General features: G+C 40.5%; 1 protein-coding gene and 1 non-coding gene across 2 annotated transcripts in view; both read right to left on the minus strand.

Moving 5' to 3' along the window:
• The window catches only part of LOC138696996 (uncharacterized), a 43,950-nt gene extending 42,026 nt beyond the window's left edge, over positions 1-1,924 (minus strand). Inside the window, exon 1 of the mRNA XM_069822578.1 lies at positions 1,821-1,924. The gene's annotated coding sequence lies outside the window, so the exon portion shown is untranslated. The remainder of the gene's footprint in view (positions 1-1,820) is intronic.
• Positions 1,925-4,035: 2,111 nt separating this feature from the next.
• Positions 4,036-4,112, minus strand: TRNAC-GCA (transfer RNA cysteine (anticodon GCA)). Its single transcript has one exon. It is a non-coding gene; the product is annotated as a tRNA-Cys (tRNA).
• Positions 4,113-6,000: the final 1,888 nt, after the last annotated feature.

Genomic DNA, 6,000 nt, shown 5'->3' on the forward strand with positions numbered 1-6,000 from the left:
CACTCAAATATCACCAATCATCGACAATAATAATTATAACAGCAACAAAGGTTTTGAAAACTACCGATCTGTCACTGACAATCATTGGAGGACTATTTCTAGAAGAAGCCACATTAAGAGTACGGCTGATAATACTGTATATCAGATACCATCCACTGCCATTTTGTCAGGTTTATTTTCTATCTAATATTGTCACTTGCGTTTAAGGACAGTCCAAATCCACGATCTATAAAACGAAGGGAAAGAAGGATTAGCTTCTTCTTTTCTTGGTTCCATGATTCTTATACAGTATGGCAGTAATACAAATAGATTTTAACAGCTTCCTTCGATACAGTACAACAAGAAATTCTAGTAAGTTATCATATTAGTCCAAATGAATACTTTAATCAGAAACATCAATTTTCCCCCAAACATTAAACACCAGTGTTGATTTCAGATCTTTTTCCGCCGGGGGCAATTATACTATACCAGGGGGAAGTGGAACCGACAACAAAATAAACATTAATTTAGATCTCACGTAACAACAAAGGCAGTCTATGTAAAAGGAACATAAAAAATGGGGTGAATTAAAGAAATAGTGCTTTCATTTGTTTTGTTGTTTTAAATACTACCAAATGTTAATATAGGCAATAACTTAGAAATGTTAACATTATTATGTAAAACATGGTGAATATGAACTATTCTTCTGTGTAAAAGTGAGAAGTGTCCTTTGTACATAAACCGCCTCTAGTCACCGATTAAATGTGTCTTCCAGTAGCTTTTCTAAAATGTTTAAAGGACAGTGATAGTAATACCCAAACTGATTTTTAAGAGCTTCGATATCATGTTTAAATGCATTTGACACAGTTTACAAAATTCACCACCCCGAGTACGCTCGAAATACAACCAATCATATTTAGTTTCCCATCGTTATTTACATGTGATTTCGCGTCCAACCATTTTATTCATAGATTCACCACTAGCAGCACTAGATGAAGGTAATACAGATGGAATTACCGGTTCAAAGATTTCCACTTTTACTTACAGCCAATCAAAGTGATAATTTTCTTCATTAATATAAAGGATGCACTTTCTATTGATTCCTCAATACGTCTGTAAACAATGTCTGTTGTTTTACTATAGTGCACTGGAACATCTATATTTACTGTAAATGCTGCAACTGTTTTAGTAAACAAAATTATTACAGTCTATATTTGCTAAATAAAACTAACAGTGAAAACTACGCCAATAAAACACAACACAGCTAACTTCTTTTAACTGTAACAACCAAGATTGTGAGTTCGACGGTTTAAATTTCAACCAATCAAGATCGGCCGACAGATCACCAGCCTTGAAGGAAACAACTGCCTGAAAACTTACGTTACAGAATTTATTTTAGTTACTGAAAAGTCATATCAAATTGAAATATAATATTTTATACATTACCGTACATTTTTAGTTTTAAATCTCCTCCCCGGACTAACCCTAAATTCATCACTGCACGTGACCACTGAACACACGCATCACACGCGAGAATGGGTTAACTGGTGGGTCTGCTTGTTGAATTTCGAATACGGCAAGCATGACGCAGTGAAACAGTACACAGCAACAAAATCAGTCTAATCGTGGACCCTTTTTAATATCGCGTGACTTTTTTTTCCAATGACAGGCCTTTAACTACGTAATAAAATTGTGACGGACGTAAATCAACAATTAAGCAAAAATACTGAAATGAGAAACCAAGCACGATCGTAATTAATAATAAGCTGAAAAAGTCCGGACAAGAACGCAATTAATAAATGTTATCATACGTAAATGTTCAGCAGGAGCCACAGACTTACCGGAGCGGACGAGGAGGACGCAGTGGACGGTAGGACACGGACTGCCTGCGCCCGCCACTCGGAGCACCTCTATTTATAAGGCTGGGGGGAGGGAATGACCTACAGGCCGGTACGGCACGGAGAAAGGCTCTTCCGATGTCTGCCTCTTAATTTATGCGACATGTACAACAACAACAACAATAATAATAATAATGCATTCCCGCCTACAGATTACAAACGCGATCTTCCTCCGTTCTTGAAAACAGCACAGGACCGCCGTAAAGCAGAAGTTGTAATAACTCGTACATTTAATTATTTTCTTTACAATATACGTTAGACATGCTTTCCTATCTTGCGATGGCTTGGCTTTACGTGGGATGGTCCGCACACTGAGGCACGGTTGGGCCACTGTGCCCCCTCATTGTCCAAGTCACTATGAATCCGACGCTGACACGTGGCCATCCTGCCTCAGCCTCCCGATATGATCAGCCCCAAGCCCTTGGAACCCACATCGGCATCGGAAACCTGAACTACCCCCAAGACTTCACCCCAGCCTATTTTCACTATTGCGGGTGATAGTAGATGAAATGAGGGGGAAGTGGAGAATGTTGATGGAATGATAGAGGGAAACGGGAGTACCCCGAGAAAACCCTATGCAACATCTGCTTTGTCCACCACAAATTCCATCAAACCCGAGCCGCCTGGATGGAAGGACAGCGCCATAGACTATCAGTGAAATCATTGCGGATCCAGTCCACACCTGTGGGGTAACGGTCAGCGCGTCTGGCCGCGAAACCAGGTGGCCCGGGTTCGAATCCCGGTCGGGGCAAGTTATCTGGTTGAGATTTTTTCCGGGGTTTTCCCTCAACCCAAGATGAGCAAATGCTGGGTAACTATCGGTGCTGGACCCCGGACTCATTTCACCGGCATTATCACCTTCATCTCATTCAGACGCTAAATAACCTAAGCTGTTGATAAAGCGTCGTAAAATAACCTACTAAATTAAAAAAAAATTGCGGATCCAAGTGAGAGACAGATAACATTTCGTTTTGTGGACACGTTTTATCAACCCATGAAGCAAGATGGCTGATTTCATTTCATTTCGCTTTAACATGTAGACAGTTCACATCTGTGGAGTAACGGTTAGTGCGTCTGGCCGAGAAACCAGGTGCCCCGGGTTCGAATCCCGGTCGGGGCAAGTTGTCTGGTCGAGGTTTTTCCGGGGCTTTCCCTCAATCCAATATGAGCAAATGCTGGGTAACTATCGGTGCTGGACCCCGGACTCATTTCATCGGCATTATCACCTTTAATTTATTCAGACGCTAAATAACCTGAGATGTTGATACAGCGTCGTAAAATAACCCAATAAAAACCATGTAGACTACTGTTTGTAAATTTACACATTTTCACTTACATATTGCTTTCCTATTTACAAAAATCGGTATTTAAAGATCATTGAAAATTCACAAATTTGTAACCTGCGTTGAGCCTGGGTGTGCTTTATTTCAATCTGTCGTTCGACAGAAATAATAGTTTGCTGTGAAATGTAAAGGCTATCCTGACTCCTCTCTCTTACGGATGAGGGACCCGAAGGCTTATTGTGCTCACCAATCCCGTTCTGTGAGTGACACTGGTAGCCGAACGTGAACTTAACCAGGGCTATGGTATGGATGACGGTGATGATGTGTGAATTAATGATGGCGAAGTGAGTCCAACGCCGAAACCTATCCAGCAGTTCTGCTCCATAGAAACATCTGTTTCACGGTCAGACACGCTAACCGTTACTCCACGCACTGGACTTGATTGGTGCGAGTTATGTTGTTTTGTAATTCATAACGAAGTGAACAATTTGTGTTATACTATGTTGTCTCTATAATCGGTGTATAGCAATACACCTGCCGAAAGAAACAGGGACTTGTAGCGGTGTAGCGAGATTTTGCTCAGCCAATCTATAGGAAAGCAGGCACGAATGACAGTCCCGCTATCGTTTCCCTTCCTCTTCCTGTATAGGCCTAATCCAACGAAGCGAACTGGTGGATCGGCTAACAACACTGCGATACAGTCTGTGTCTCATGACAACTGAAGCACCCGCAACGCAAATACATATAATAATATTTACTTATTGAATTCTATGTCTTGCCTGTATGTTTAAGCGGCACAACTCCTCCCACTGTGCAGTCGCCTTCGCCCGCGCTGTTAGTTGTGTTTCCTGTTTTCCCGCCGCTTCTGTTATTCGTTCCGGCACCGGGAATCGAACCCGGGACCTCTCAGCTCTGCGCGCTGAGCGCTCTTTCCAACTGAGCTATGCCGAGACACGATCCCCGGTGCCGGCCGAACTCTCCTCATTGTATCGGGGATCGTGTCCCGGCATAGCTCAGTTGGAAAAAGCGCTCAGCGCTGAGAGGTCCCGGGTTCGATTCCCGGTGCCGGAACGAATTTTTGTCAAATTATTAGGTACGCCTATATACAGGGACATTATTTTATTTTTACTAACATTTCTAATATTAACCTGGCTATACCTTTGAGAACCGGAAACACCGTTTGCTATCTCCTTCCACGACTGGAGTTCGATGATACTTGCGTAAAATACAAACAAATCACTTTACTGGGTATAGGAGGGAAGAAAAGTAGTTCATCCATTTACGTAAACTAGGAAATATCGCAATTTTGAATTTGATAATTCTCATTAGGTTTTTGTTTGATCAAAATACAGTACTGTATTAACAATAAGTCTTTTTACTCACGAAGTGAGCTGTCCATTCGGACGTATTACTTATTCAGTGTATATTATACTCTCTACAGCATATTAGCGTACAATATAGAGAATGAAGTTAAACTGAAAAATAATCACGTTATGGATATTTAAACACATTTTTCAAATGGTGGCTGTTCATTTCGATACAAGCTTCAGTTCTTTTGTGCATATTATCGCACTATAGACTATTGCATCTAATCCCTATCGCCAGTTTCGTTCTTCCTACTAGTAAGTCATGTTGAAATAATTCTGTACCTACTCTATAAAAGAGTACCTTACGTACTGTAAATTCAACCTTCACTTCTGCCCGAACCGAAAAGACAAAATTACTCAGACATGCTATCTACTGTCCGTCCAAGTGGTTATGTCGCAGGGTCGTAGAAAGGAGGGAAATCACGTGACAATTAATTAACGAGGTCCTTTTATTTAAGTTATTTTAAACAGTTGTATAATATTACGTAGACGTCCAATTCCTAACAGAAATTAATGTTTTCAGAAAAGAGTTAAGACTGCCCAGATTTTACAGAGGGGCGAACAGAAGCAGGTGAGGGAAATCGGGATGCGACGTAGGCAAACGGACGACAGTACCTGTGCGAGAATGTGATTCAATATTGAAAGTTCTTTCGTCACTGGAAAACGTGAACATATTTCTGGAACGTACTATACTCACTAACTGAGTACTGTTTGTGTTCACCATGACCGCAAGGCGACTTTGACTGTATTCGCTTGGTTCTGTGTGGAGAACGGTTGGAAGTTTACTAGTAGAGGGGGTGGGAGTGAAGTACATTTACAAACTCAGGTACAATAAAAGTTGAAGTAAAAATAAAATGATGTCCCTGTACATGTTGACTACTAACACAAAATAGTAGTCGTGATTATTCAATGAGGATGGCGAGACCTCATATATATGAATATGGGCATATTAATTACAAGACTTTCAACTTCGCCTTCTATTAAGCCATCTCGTCTCCAGTATAGTGTTGTATTTATTTACATTTCATGGTATTCGTACATCGCTTCACAGCTAGAATGTGGAACATTGAAAAAAATCTTAATACTACTATAAAGTCTTAATCATAGTCACAGTCTAGTTTAAATATATAGGCCTAAAGAAGAGTTTTACAATATAGCCTACTAATACAACACAAGGGGTTAGTATCGATACCTAATACAAGACAGAAACATCACGGAATAGAAGGCGTGAGAAATTAGGTACTTCTTTCATTTGGCCATATATAGGTAGTTATTTGCTATTTTCTGTACATACGCAACAGCTTTTCTCTAGTCTTCGTGGATAATTTCATTAATTGCTTCGGGAACCACTCTCTTCAAGGAACTTAGAGGAACATGCTAAAGTATCAACTCTTAAATCGGTGCCCAGCATTTTCAACTCTAGTCACTAATCCCTGAGAACAATATTATCCAAGTGCCGTCCGCATACATAAA

Source organism: Periplaneta americana, chromosome 3 (genome assembly GCF_040183065.1).
Source record: "Periplaneta americana isolate PAMFEO1 chromosome 3, P.americana_PAMFEO1_priV1, whole genome shotgun sequence".
Taxonomy (NCBI): domain Eukaryota; kingdom Metazoa; phylum Arthropoda; class Insecta; order Blattodea; family Blattidae; genus Periplaneta; species Periplaneta americana.